Raw genomic sequence first — 14,654 nt, 5'->3', positions numbered from 1 at the left:
TTTAGCTATTAAAATAATTCAGTTTTGTATGTAATGGCAAATTTTTGAAATTTCGTTTCGTTTTTTTATTAAGTTAATTTAGAAAAACGTTTGGAGCATTTTTTTGTTTGTTAAATAAGTTTATTTTTTCTTAAAGTAACGACCAAGCAGCCAGCGGCAGACCGGCAAGCTGATCATAGCCATGTTTGATCAATTTAGCCTTCTCAAATAATCACGACTTGCCTAAAATACAATCTATAGATATACTAAAACAGTTCAAGCATATAACAATGTTTAAACATTAAACCTAGATAAATGTGCGCTGCATCCAGTAGTTTGTGCGGAGAGTGGAAGTTAAAAGCGCGGGGCGTGGGCGCCAGCGCAATCAATTGCATTTTTTTCAATGGAAACAACTTACGCCGTAATTTTTGCTCATAAAGGTAAGAGTAATACATCATTCGGAATTGTAAAGGGTCTACTTTTATTTGTGTGCACTCACAATATAAAAAAACTTTTATAAAATAAAGAAAATAATTTTATAAAATAAAGAAAACGATGCGCCGTCTTGTCTTGAACAGGAGCGCTTCAAAAAAATGAACCGAATACATGCCTCACAGGGAATACAGCGAATACATGCCTCACAGACATGATAAATATATCTATAGAAAGCTTTAAATTACTACTTAACGAAATAAATCTAATCGAAAACAAAAACTCTTTCATTAACTTTAGATTCCACTTCTCTCTAAAGGCGTCTAATGAGGAGACAGCGAGTCAGGATCATCATCTTCATCTTTGCGACACTGACACAGAAAACACTAGTTTATTAGTAAATAATTCAAATATCTCCTTACTATTTCCCCCCGACACATTCATGGTAATTACTTTTGCTGGGCCTTTGCAGCAAGTTTCAGCCTATTGCATGTATTTGAACTCAGAACTCTTCAGCTGCGCTGACGGTGCGCGCTCTCTGCTGCTGCGGGACTCTAAACAGCCGTCTCGTGTTGTTTCCACCAGCGCGGCAATTTTTTTTCATCACTAATTGATGGATGTCTGAATTATAAAAATAAGGAGAAGCCTAACACAGGCCCGAGGCCGGCCGGCGTCTGAAATATGACGTGAAAATTGAAATCACGTTTCCCCTCGTCTCCCCTCGTCGGGCCCTTAGAATCGTCCTAACTCCCCTCCCCTTACAGGCGCCCTGGTATAGGCTATTGGATCCGCATGTCTTGTGAGAGCAGAGAAGTTCACATGTCGCGTCTTTTGCACGCTCAGGTTCTTTATTTCAAATGTAGATGTGCCGCAAGCGCGGTCATTATAGAGGATTTTTCATATATGCACACTATAGGTCAGCACAAACGTCTTTCATATTGGTGCGTGAGGAGGGGGATCCAATAAAATTAGGTGCCGGATCGGATTTCTGAGGTGCCGGATCCGGATCCGGCTTGTTCCGGCACAAATTAAGCCCTGCTGCTCTCCATGCTGATAATATGACCCAAACAAAATAAAAACTTTTCTTACTTGAATGCTGCTTTTAAATGCTCTAGCATGAAGATAAACATAGCGGACTGTGTGCGACTCACTCAGGGTGGGATCTCTGTTAATACGGCATTGTCTGTCAACAGTCGTGAGCGGGGCCTGTGCAAAGTGATGTCACATTGTACAGATTCTGCAAACGGTTTGTTCTGAGACACTGCTTATGATTTATGGGGAGAGGGTGGATTTTTATCATTATAGGGTGGTTGTGTACACACACTGCCAACACACATTTATGTTCGAACATCATGTAAAAGTGAATTTCGCATAATTAGGTCACCCAAAAATGAAAATCTTGACATAATTTACTTGCCCATGTTGTTGCAAAATGAGAGGAACACAAAATAAGAAGTTTAGCAGAATGTCTGAGCTGCTCTCTTCCTTAAAAATGAAAGCGGATGAGGACCAGATATTGTAAAGCACCATAAAAATTGTTTGTATTACTTGTGCACTATACTCTAAGTCTTCTGCATTCACAGGATAGCTGAGTGTGTGTGAAACAGACTGAAATTTACAAGTTATTTCAGTAAATCCTGTCTTGAAATCTTGCTCAACATCCATGGTCACCATTCAAAAAAGAATGGCTTGGATATACGGGTACACTTTTGTGTTCTACAGAAGAAAGAAAGTCATAAAAGGCATGAGGGTGAGTAAATGATGGCATTTATGATGCCCATCCCTGGACGTGGTGCTCCTGGGCAAATGCCAAAATGCCCATATGCTTAATCCAGTCTGGACTGCACAGAAGTTAGCTACCAAATTTCCCATACAGAAACTAGAGTTCAAATTTTTATTTAGGCCTTACAGCAACACTGAGCTATCATGAACCAGTTAAGTTCATTAGCTATGCAGGGCACTGATAAATCAGAAAGTCACAGCTGGGAAACATTAAAAAGTGATCCAATAGTTCCTAATAATACTACAGTCTCTCCAGCAGCACTTAGACCCTTGAAGTTGCTTACAGCTTAACTGAACTTGTTTCATAATTGATAATAGGGTAATTGAACTGAACTGAACCATCACCGAACTGATTGGAGCTGAATAATGACACTATTGTCTTATTAGAACTGCTTTATAGTAGAATTTGGATTCTCCTCATATTTGAATCATTTTGCAATCGCTGATTCTGTTATTTTCCTGTGAAGCAGGAAGCTTGGAAACATATTATATAAAAATTCTATAAAAATAATGGTGAATTCACGATTTTGGGTTAGATTAAGACCATTTTAGTATTAAATCTGATGTGAGATTCACCCTTAAAAACAAAGAACAGCACTCTCATTCTCTAATTTTTATAAATGTAATTCTTAATTATTAAATAATTAAATTAAATTAAAAAAATTAAATTATTATTAATATATTAAATTAAATAGTAATGAGAATCTACAAATATTTCCTCATGCAAAATATATCTTTTAAGTCCTGTACCCTTTCCCATTTTACCAACTCCTCTATCTTTGACAAAAATCACCTGTAGCATGGAGATTTCATCACTGCGTGCAACAAATGGTGGACAGAATTTAGATGCCCTCATTGCCCTCTATTAATGGTGAAGAAGCAGTATCCCTTTTTAAAAATTATATTAGGCAAAGTTAGGCTGTGAGCCAGATTAACCATATGGGTAATTGGGCACACGCCCAAAAAGACACCATGCATAGCCACACAACATCCACAGGACAGTCATTATTTTTGCATTTACAACTGCTGCTGCTAGTTACACAAAAAATGATACACTTTCAATATGCAATGTTTTGTGTAGCGTATTCTTGACTTTCTAGACAAACACTTGTGCTGCATGACAGCACTGAAGTTAATTACCAAGGCTCTCGCCTCTTGTTAACATTTTAGGGGCTATTGTGCTTAATGTAGTCTGCTGGTCTCTAGGACTTAAGAAAAGAGGATAATCGTTGAACTGAAGCAGTTTTAAAGTCCATACATTGTACTTCATTCTGTTGGTAATTACGTAATCAATTCATCGACAGCCCATGACACAGATGCCTCAACAAGCAAGTGACTGACATCAGCTCCACAATCGCAGATAGATTCTAAATCAGATACGCAGCCCTACCGGCGCTAACTACTGTAGATCCAAATGACATTAATGTATCAGTATATTGATACTTCACTGTAATTTATCCTGTGTGGCTTACAATAGGAACATTATGGATAAATGCTCATCAGTGTCACATTCTGTCACATTTGTCATCAGTGTCACGTCACATTTCAGAGTAAAAAACTCAGAATTTTGACTTTTTTTTCTCTCGCAGATCTGAGTATAGAATGTTGTTTGTTTGTTTATTTGTTTCCCACACAGAATAAAAAATTTAAAAAGCTAATTGCAACTTTTTATCTCACAAATCCAACCTTTTTTCTTGCAATTGTATTTATACAGTATATCACAACTCTGGCTTTTCTTCTCATATTTTCAAGAAAATAATTAAAACTCAGAATTGCAAGAAAAGTCTGTATTGTGAGATAAAAACTCAAAATTGCAAGAAAAAAGTCTGAATTGTAAGATATAAGATGACAGAATTTTCATATTTAGGTCAACTATTCCTTTACATTGGGAAAAGGCTGTGATAAACATCTCATACTAATGTGCATAATGCACCTAATGTGACAGATACCAATTTGTAAAGGGCACCTATTATGCCCCTTTTTACTAGATGAATAATATTGGCCTTGGGTGTCCTGTGTCTGTGAAGTTTCAGCCCAAAATACCCAGCAGATCATTTATTATAACAGCTGGAAAATGACATTTTTGGGGTGTGTCTAAAAAAGAGCTGATTTGGAGTGTATTGCTTTAAATGCAAATGAGCTGCATATTCCCGCCCCGTCTCCAGAAAAGGGCGTTGCGTATACGTCTCTCTGCATTGCATATCTACATCAATAAACAGCCGGTAGAAGCAACATAACTGAGAGCGAGAGAACAGGTGTTTAGCTGTACATATGGGTAGCCAAATGCACTGAAAGTGGGACAAAACAGAGCGATGTTACAGAGCTCGTGCCGTGCTGACCTGTCATTGGCGCGGATCAATTTACCGCAACCGTGAATGGGTGGATTTTTATCATTGTAGGGTGGTTGTGTTCACACACTACCAACACACATTTATGTCCAAACACCATGTAAAAGTGGATTTTGCATAATAGGTGCCCTTTAAAGGATTTAACTAATATACTGTAAATGGTTTTTGAAAGTGATATAGTGCTTGTTGGGGGTATAAAGGTCTAGAAAACATGCTGATTCTCCCTTTTTCTTTTAGAATAACTAACTTCTTTTGTTTTTTTCATGTTTGAAAACCTCAGAGTGGATAAAAGTTCCATTGAATACTGAAGGACCTCGGAATGTTCAACATTCTGGTCAGATGCATCATTAAACTGTCAAGCTCTATGATATTGATGCTGGACCCCGGGATGGGGTGAACACAGAACATGACTTACTGAGCTTCAAATCCCCCGCGGGGACGGGCTGAGACTTATCCAGCCTTATCACTGGTTATGAAGATACTGAAGGATACAACAGAAGTTCAGTACAAAAGAGATGACAAGAGCTGCAAACCTTTAATGCAACTGATACTGAGGTTAATATTCCCAATTCAGGAATTAGATTAACGCTTCTCAATGTACTCCTCAAGAGGAAATGGAAAAGAAGTATAATTTATAGCAGTGGATAAGGTTCACTCTGGAGACATGATATGTTTCACGAGTGCACACCTGCACATTTCATAACAAAAAAAAAAAAAAAAAAGAACTGATATTTTTCCTAAAGAAAATAAAAACAATATGACTTTTTTTACATTGTGCCACCATTTTCATGACAATAAAGCCTCAATAGTCATTACTGTAATGCAAAATAAGTAAATATTCAAATAAAATAAATATTCTACAAAAATGCCATTGTTTAATTTGTATTTATATACAAATATACTAATTTCATTTCAATAGAATCTAATGAGAAAAAGGTCTTACAAACATTTTTTATGCTAAATATAATGTCATTTTCCTCCATTTTAGACTGAAATGTAATGTGAGATTCACCCTTGAAAACAAAGCATGGCACTAATGTAATGCTAAAAAATATTATTTCAGTTGTATTCAAATGAAATCATATTACATTACATTTTAAATTAAATTAAATGAGAAATGGTTTACAAATACTTTCTTAATACAAAGTATATTCCTAATTTTAGACTGAAATGTGATGTAAGATTCACCTTTAAAAACAAAGATCAGCACTTAATATTTAATTATTAATTTAATTTAATTTAATTTGAATGAGAATCTAATGAAAATTGGTTTTACAAATGTTTACTTTATGTAAAATATAATGCATTTTCTCCCTCATTTTAGACTGAAATTTTGGAGTAAATTATGTGAGGAACCAAATTTCTAAATTCAGAAATGTAATTCTTTAATTCAGAAAGCACACACATAATAATGGAATTCCACCATGCCTGTTTTTTTTAAAGGAAGTAATTTAATCTCTCAGCTCTGAAACCTAATCTGGGACAAGCACGGTAATCTGAACAACACACACATCATCTCCCTCCCCCATTCTCATGCTTTAACCCACAGCTATAATTATAGATATTTAATGATTATCATTTTAAAATGACCCGAAAGTATGAGTGCTATGAGTGGGCAGAACTGCAAAAAGTGTGCTGAACATATACTGCCACACTTACCACTACACTCCTTTTGAATTCTGTGAGTTATATTTGGTTCTTTGTGTCACAGCAAATGTACCACGGTCTTTTCAATACCACCAAAAAGGACTTGTGTGCACTGCATATTTACACACATTCTCACAATGCACACACACAAACCCTCAGCATCCCTCACCATCATCTAACTGTGTGCAGTTTAAAACAGCCATGGCCTGAAGCTTGAGCAAGCTGACTGTGAAAAGAAAATGAGAGAGAGAGAGAGAGAGAGAGAGAAACATGGAGAGAACAACAATTTTCTTCCACTAGTTTGGCTTCACGTGCCATACACGTGACTGTCACTTTCACACTAGACTCTAAAAATATATATGAGGGAACCCATAGAAAAGAAAAATCACAAAGGAGTTCCTTTAATATTTCCAAAGTTTCTCCTAGACAGCAATGACATTAAATGGAGACTTGAGTGAAAATCTGTTTCTCCTGAGAAGAGAGGGGAAAAAACTGCTTTATACTATATATCATCATAAAAGGCAAAAAGTTGCAAAAAAGCTTGCACATGAAGATGAAAAAAGGCAACAAAAATGCAAATGCATAACAGCTTTACAGAGGAACAGCAAACATTTCCGCCACAGCATGACCTTCTTCAGTGCCTAATTGTTTCATCTTAGATAAAGTTATATCTCGTCCATGTAAATTTACATGTTTGTCATAACTACTCATGATGAGCTATGGGATATTTTGTCAATTGCTTAGTTTCTATTTCGGTGATGTTGTGCTGAATGGCCCCGCCCACCGTAAAATCTCATTGGTTCAAAATTACTGTCCACTCTATACAGAGTACGACAATCAGGTTCTGGGTGTAAAAATCCCACTTAATAGGGGAACATTATTTTAACTTATTTTTTTAAAATAATCATGTGTGAAGAACTACATTACCCATGATCCTGCAAAGAATCGTGGCGGACAAATGGCGGCAAAATGAAAAATGCTCTCAAACAAATTATACATTTGTGTATATGTAATGGATGTTAAATACATGGTTTCTATACATATAATCAACGTCTCTAAATCAACAGTTTAATATTTTTTTAAATATCATTCACAATACCTCATAGATCTTTCCAACATACTGTAAAAGACTCATTTTGTCTGATTTTCAAATACTTTTTTGCTTCAAATTAAAGTTTGTAAAGATGTGAGTCACCTCATTGTAGGTTGGTTTTATTTCATGGCTTATAACTCTTTAACAAAGACTTTTTAAATATCTCTTTGGGAAAAATGAACTGGAAACATACTTCCAAAAACAACTAACGGCTAACGGGAAAGAGGGCAGGCACTGTTGCACTCTATTAAACGTTAAATATATGCTGATTGGCACATACTGCTTATTTCATATTTCACAGTGCTTTTGTATGTGCACCGCAATAAAGTCAGGAGTCATTTAATATAACTGACATTCAATTTAACAACAAGAAAAGGCAGCCTCAGATCTGGAGTTTTAGCAGGAACAGTGCTGTTGTTCCTCTGGTCATTTCTCGTCACCTCAGGGATTAGCCTGTCCCTCCATCAAATACACACATCGACACAAAGCCTTAAGAGGATAAAAAACGGATGTGCAATATGTCGATGCCCAGACACACGGCTCTAGTCTCAGCCAATACAGATGCTCAGCATTGCCATGGAAACTCGACTGACTAGTTTTATGAATAATAGTATTTAAGCATGTACACTGTCCCCATATACACAAAACCAGATGTTAATCTCAGCTGTGAGAACAACATGAAACAAGGATGCGAAAAACAATCAGCAAATTATTTCCTCAAGCCTTAGACCTCAAATACTATTTCACAAGCAATATCACAATATTTTAAGTATACAATTATTTGAAATATGAAATGAAATACACAAAAATTGGAATAATTCAAATTTTATTCATTTGAAAAAAGTATCTCATGCTCACCAAGGCTGTATTTATTTGATCAAAACTATAGTAAAAACTATAATATTGTGAAATTTTATCACAATTTAAAATAACTGGTTTCTATTTTCATATATTCAAATCAGCATATTAGAATGATTTCTGAAGGACACTGACAATTGGAGTAATGAATTGCTGTAAGTTCAGCTACTTGAAATATATTAAAAATAGATGGAGAAGCATCTGTTTATATACCCTTTGTGTGCGGATTATTTAAACATGCTCTCTATGTTCTTGTTTGGACTCTCCTTAAATAATCATATTTATAATATCCTTATTAAAGCCACAGTTTTTTGAGAGACAATCTAAGCTGAGGACAAAATTAATTGTGCTGAAATTATGTTTGTAGGAGATTATGAAGTGCTTTCATGCGGTGTTTTGCTGGCGTTTCTTCATACCAAAATCATCTAACAAAACTGAGTCCTATGAAGTCAGCATCAAATGGAAAAGTTTCATCCGAACCAGAAAATTCTGTTATCATGTTGTTCCAAAACTGTATGACTTTGTTTCTTCCATTAAAGATGAAAAGAGAACCAGAATGTTGACAGCTCTTAGGTTACAGCTATAAAAAGGGACACTACGTTTCAACACACTACTTAATATTTTTACTTTGCCCCAGTAAACACGTACTATAACTCTACGTATAAACTGAATATTTATGGAAGACTCCAATGAGGAGTTATGGTTTTAATAAAACAGCAGACTGATTGATTTATATCAGTAAGTGCATGTTTTACCTACAGACTTCAATCCTTCAGACATATATGATGATGATGACATTTACACTTGTTAACAAGAGTGAGAATGCTGAATAAATTACTTATTAGTGGCTCTTCAACACAAACCCAATCTAAAAAGCGCACACCTCTGTGTGCATCGCTCCATGTTGTGCATGTCACATAATATATCATCACAATGTCATTTCTTAATTTTTTTGTCCCTGTATTTATTTATACATCCTTAATTAATTTTAAATACATATAAAAACAATTATAATGTTCAACATATTGTATTTCAATGGAAATGGAAAGCATTATTATGTATCATGGACTAGTGCTTTAGCCAGAAGTTTTGGTTTGATGTTAAAAAAGTCTTAATGATGGATTTGTTTCTTACAAACATTCAGCTTTTCACTTCACAGGATGTTAATTGATGGACTGGAGTGGTGTAGGTTACTTGTGGATTATTGCGTGATGTTTAAAAAAAAAAAAAAACTGGCCTGAGGGTGATTCAATTTTCAGATAATTTTATTTTTTGGGTGAACTGTTCCTTTAAATGTTTACTTAAATACATGTTTGGAACAACATGAGGATGAGTGAATGGTGAGAGAATGTTGTTTTGTGTGAACTGTCCCTTTAAGAAAATAACATGCATATTTTCAGATATTGTTCTTTTCCAAAGCCCCGAATAAACCAGCAACAGCTTTGTAAAACGACACAAGCGGAACCAGCACAAGTCATCTTGCTGAAGGCCTGCCTTCTTCTGTTTTCATCTCCAAGACAAGACCTGTCAAGCTCAGCTCAATGCAGCAAAAACCTGCGATGTCCAGATTTCAGCTGACCTACCACGACCCCTGGAATATCTTACTACACATTAACATCAACAGCTTCAGGTGCTAGACAATACACATTCTAGTCAGACACTGTTTCTGCTGCTTGTTGTGCAAGGAAATGCATGCGTTGTTTTCCTATATTTCTATTTCTGCTGCTTTTTCTAATATGTTGCCCTAATTTAATAAGTGACATGTCATCTGGTTACATAAAACACACAAGCTCTTGTGTTACCCCAGAGTTACCATTTTTGTATATTTGAAACAACTGTGAGATTTAACATACTGAATGAATGAATGAATGAATGTATCTGAAACTTTATTTTGAACTTTTGAGATATAAAAGATTTAATAAATAAATGAATTAATTAATACAGCTACCATTTTTGTATACCCAGTAGTATTTTAAATAACTTTTTAACAGTTTTAATTAGTGCTGTCAAATGATTAATCGCGATTAATCGCATCCAAAATGAAATAAAATCATAGTATGTGTGTGTACTGTGTATATTTATTATGTATATAAATACACGCCCATGCATGTATACATTTAAGGAAAATATGTTATGTTTATATATTAAGTATATTTATATATAATATAAATTATATGGATATAATATATATATATGTATATATTTTCTAAATATAGCCTATACTGTATGTGTATGTATTTATACTAGGGATGCACCGAATGTTCGGCAACCGAAATTGTTCGGCCGAAAATAGCAAAAAAATCTCTTTCGGTGTTCGGCCGAATAAGCGAAAAGACCGAATAAATTGTACCGAACAATGACGTGACGCGATCAAATAGAGGCGCGCACTAATGCAGCAAACACGTCTGCAGTGTGAAAGTATTTAAAACTGTCAGAGAAAGACGCAAAAATAATTCCAAGCACGAAGCACCGACAGTTAGATGCTTAGCGCTGCATCTCATGTCTCCGATGAGAAGAGGAAGAGGTGGTTGATGCTGGTTACTATGATGATTGAAATCGCGAAATAGCCTCAACTGATTAGTAAATAAACTGCAGAATGTTATGTTTTCTAATACACGCAGGGATTGCATGTATTCAAACAGCGCTGCACGAGCTCGCGGTGCCAGGGTTCAAAGTCCAAAGCTCGAGGAACATCTGCTTTAAAACACTGTAGCCTACTCGTCTTTTGCTCAGTAACATTTTTTTTTTTTTTTAAAGACACATGACAATGTGATAAGTGCTACAAACATCTTCCCAAATTCGTAATGAGAATCATTTAAATATCTGCATGCTGTTGTCAACAAAAAGAAGCACTAAAATCTTCCAGCGGGTTTCTGCCAAAATAAAGTCTAAGAAAAAGCAACAACTCCATCAACATTCATAAATGTTAGTATTGTAATTTTACTGTTGTTCTGTAAAGTAAAATAAAAATAATAATAATTACCCTACAACAGCTCTATACATTTATTATAACATTCACAATAGTGTTCAAATTGGGATCTATAGTATGTTTTAAAATAATTCTCTTCTGCTCAGCAAGGCTGCATTTATTTGTACAGTAAAAAAATACATGCCTGATTCAAGAAGGAGGTCTCAAAAATGGCCCAAAAATATTATTTTAGTAACTTATTAATTTTTAGTTAAATTTTGCTTTGTTGGTATAATGTCTGATAGAATGTTAAAAAAATGTTCAGTGTTAAGTAAATATTTTTAAATTGTTGTTTTGTAATTTATTTATTTATTTATTTTTTTTGAAAAGCAGGACAAAACAGTAAAAAGCACATTTTGGATATTTAATTTATGCAGTGGTGACAAAAAAAAAAAAAAAAAATGGAAAAACAGGCCTGGGGAAAAAGAATGCGAAAAACCGTGTTCGGTATTCGGCCCAGTGTTCCATTTTGTTCGGCTTCGGCTTCGGACAAGAATTTTAATTTCGGTGCATCCCTAATTTATACATACATAATAAATATGCACAGTACACACAGATATATTATGTAAATAAAAACTTTTATTTTGGATGCGATTAATCGTTTGACAGCACTAGATTTAATGAATGAATGAATACCTACAGAGTTACCATTTATGTATAACCAGTAGTATTTGAAATAATTTTAATATAACAGATTTAATGAATAAATAAATGAATGAATATAAAAATACCTACAAATATGAACATTTTTATATACCTAGAAGTATCTGAAATAACCTTGAGATGTACCCAGTTGTATATGAAGTAATGATGATATTTAACAGAATCAATCATGATCATGACCAACCAATCAATCAATCATACAATTTACTTAGCAAATAATGTCTATTACATATCAGTGGTGTCAGAATGTCACAGTGGAGTGAACAACTCAAGTCTATAGAAGAAAAAATAAATACATTTTGGCATTTTAAATGTATGAACCAATTTTTGTTTTGACTGCTTGCCATGCCCCCGAAGGATAAGCCAAAAAAAAATAAAAAATACATCTGCCATCAAATGCCTGATTTAACCAGTCGTAACTTATGAATTACAGTAGAAGTTTAGACAAGGGAATGATGCTATGTGTGTGTGTGTGTGTGTGTGTGTGTGTGTGTGTGTGTGTATATATATATATATATATACACATACATATATATATATATATATATATATATATATATATATATATATATACAGTGAGGAAAATAACACCCTGCTATTTTGCAAGTTCTCCCACTTAGAAATCATGGAGGGTCTGAAATTGTCATCGTAGGTGCATGTCCACTGTGAGAGACATAATCTAAAAAAAATCCAGAAATCACAATGTATGATTTTTAACTATTTATTTGTATGATACAGCTGCAAATAAGTATTTGAACACCTGTCTATCAGCTAGAATTCTGACCCTCAAAGACCTGTTAGTCTGCCTTTAAAATGTCCACCTCCACTCCATTTATTATCCTAAATTAGATGCTCCTGCAGTGTGTGCAAACCTGGTGAAAACTACAGGAAAGCGTTTGACCTCTGTAATTGCAAACAAAGGCTACTGTACCAAATATTAACATTGATTTTCTCAGGTGTTCAAATACTTATTTGCAGCTGTATCATACAAATAAATAGTTAAAAATCATACATTGTGATTTCTGGATTTTTTTTAGATTATGTCTCTCACAGTGGACATGCACCTACGATGACAATTTCAGACCCCTCCATGATTTCTAAGTGGGAGAACTTGCAAAATAGCAGGGTGTTCAAATACTTATTTTCCTCACTGTATATACTGTATATAATTATAGATATATTAGGACAGAAACAGAACAATGACAAAGCACAAAACATATATATGAACATATATATGTATTATATATATATATATACAGTGGGGCAAAAAAAGTATTTAGTCAGCCACCAATTGTGCAAGTTCTCCCACTTAAAAAGATGAGAGAGGCCTGTAATTTTCATCATAGGTATACCTCAACTATGAGAGACAAAATGAGAAAAAAAAAATCCTGAAAATCACATTGTAGGATTTTTAAAGAATTAATTGGTAAATTCCTCTGTAAAATAAGTATTTGGTCACCTACAAACAAGCAAGATTTCTGGCTCTCACAGACCTGTAACTTCTTCTTTAAGAGGCTCCTCTGTCCTCCACTCGTTACCTGTATTAATGGCATCTGTTTGAACTCGTTATCAGTATAAAAGACACCTGTCCACAACCTCAAACAGTCCAACTCCAAACTCCACCATGGCCAAGACCAAAGAGCTGTCAAAGGACACCAGAAACAAAATTGTAGACCTGCACCAGGCTGGGAAGACTGAATCTGCAATAGGTAAGCAGCTTGGTGTGAAGAAATCAACTGTGGGAGCAATTATTAGAAAATGGAAGACATACAAGACCACTGATAATCTCCCTCGATCTGGGGCTCCACGCAAGATCTCGCCCTGTGGGGTCAAAATGATCACAAGAACTGTGAGCAAAAATCCCAGAACCACACGGGGGACCTAGTGAATGACCTGCAGAGAGCTGGGACCAAAGTAACAAAGGCTACCATCAGTAACACACTGCACCGCCAGGGACTCAAATCCTGCAGTGCCAGACGTGTCCCCCTGCTTAAACCAGCACATGTCCGGCCCATCTGAAGTTTGCTAGAGAGCATTTGGATGATCATATGGTCAGATGAAACCAAAACAGAACTTTTTGGTAAAAACTCAACTTGTCATGTTTGGAGGAGAAAGAATGCTGAGTTGCATCCAAAGAACACCATACCTACTGTGAAGCATGGGGGTGGAAACATCACGCTTTGGGGCTAGGACCAGGACGACTGATCCGTGTAAATGAAAGAATGAATGGGGCCATGTATCATGAGATTTTGAGTGAAAACCTCCTTCCATCAGCAAGGGCATTGAAGATGAAATGTGGCTGGGTCTTTCAGCATGACAATGATCCCAAACACACCGCCGAACAGCGAAGGAGTGGCTTCGTGAAGCATTTCAAGGTCCTGGAGTGGCCTAGCCAGTCTCAGATCTCAACCCCATCGAAAATCTTTGGAGTCCGTGTTGCCCAGCGACAGCCCCAAAACATTACTGCTCTAGAGGAGATCTGCATGGAGGAATGGGCCAAAATACCAGCAACAGTGTGTGAAAACCTTGTGAAGACTTACAGAAAACGTTTGACCTCTGTCATTGCCAACAAAGGGTGTATAACAAAGTATTGAGATGAAATTTTGTTATTGACCAAATACTTATTTTCCACCATAATTTGCAAATAAATTCTTTAAAAATCCTACAATGTGATTTTCTGGATTTTTTTTTTCTCATTTTGTCTCTCATAGTTGAAGTATACCTATGATGAAAATTACAGGCCTCTCTCATCTTTTTAAGTGGGAGAACTTGCACAATTGGTGGCTGACTAAATACTTTTTTGCCTCACTGTATATATATATATATATATATATATATATATTTTTTTTTTTTATTATAGATATATTAGAACAGAAACACTGAT

The 14,654-nt window shown here is 35.3% G+C and overlaps 1 protein-coding gene across 1 annotated transcript in view; it reads right to left on the bottom strand.

Annotated features, from left to right (window-relative positions):
- Positions 1 to 14,654, bottom strand: part of si:dkeyp-9d4.3 (caskin-1) — a 56,308-nt gene that overhangs the window by 33,147 nt on the left and 8,507 nt on the right. The window lies entirely within an intron of this gene.

This window comes from Onychostoma macrolepis, chromosome 01 (assembly GCF_012432095.1).
Source record: "Onychostoma macrolepis isolate SWU-2019 chromosome 01, ASM1243209v1, whole genome shotgun sequence".
In the NCBI taxonomy this organism is placed as follows: Eukaryota; Metazoa; Chordata; class Actinopteri; order Cypriniformes; family Cyprinidae; genus Onychostoma; species Onychostoma macrolepis.
The sequence above is the reverse complement of the archived record's forward strand: the minus strand, read 5'-3'. Positions and strand labels throughout refer to the sequence as shown.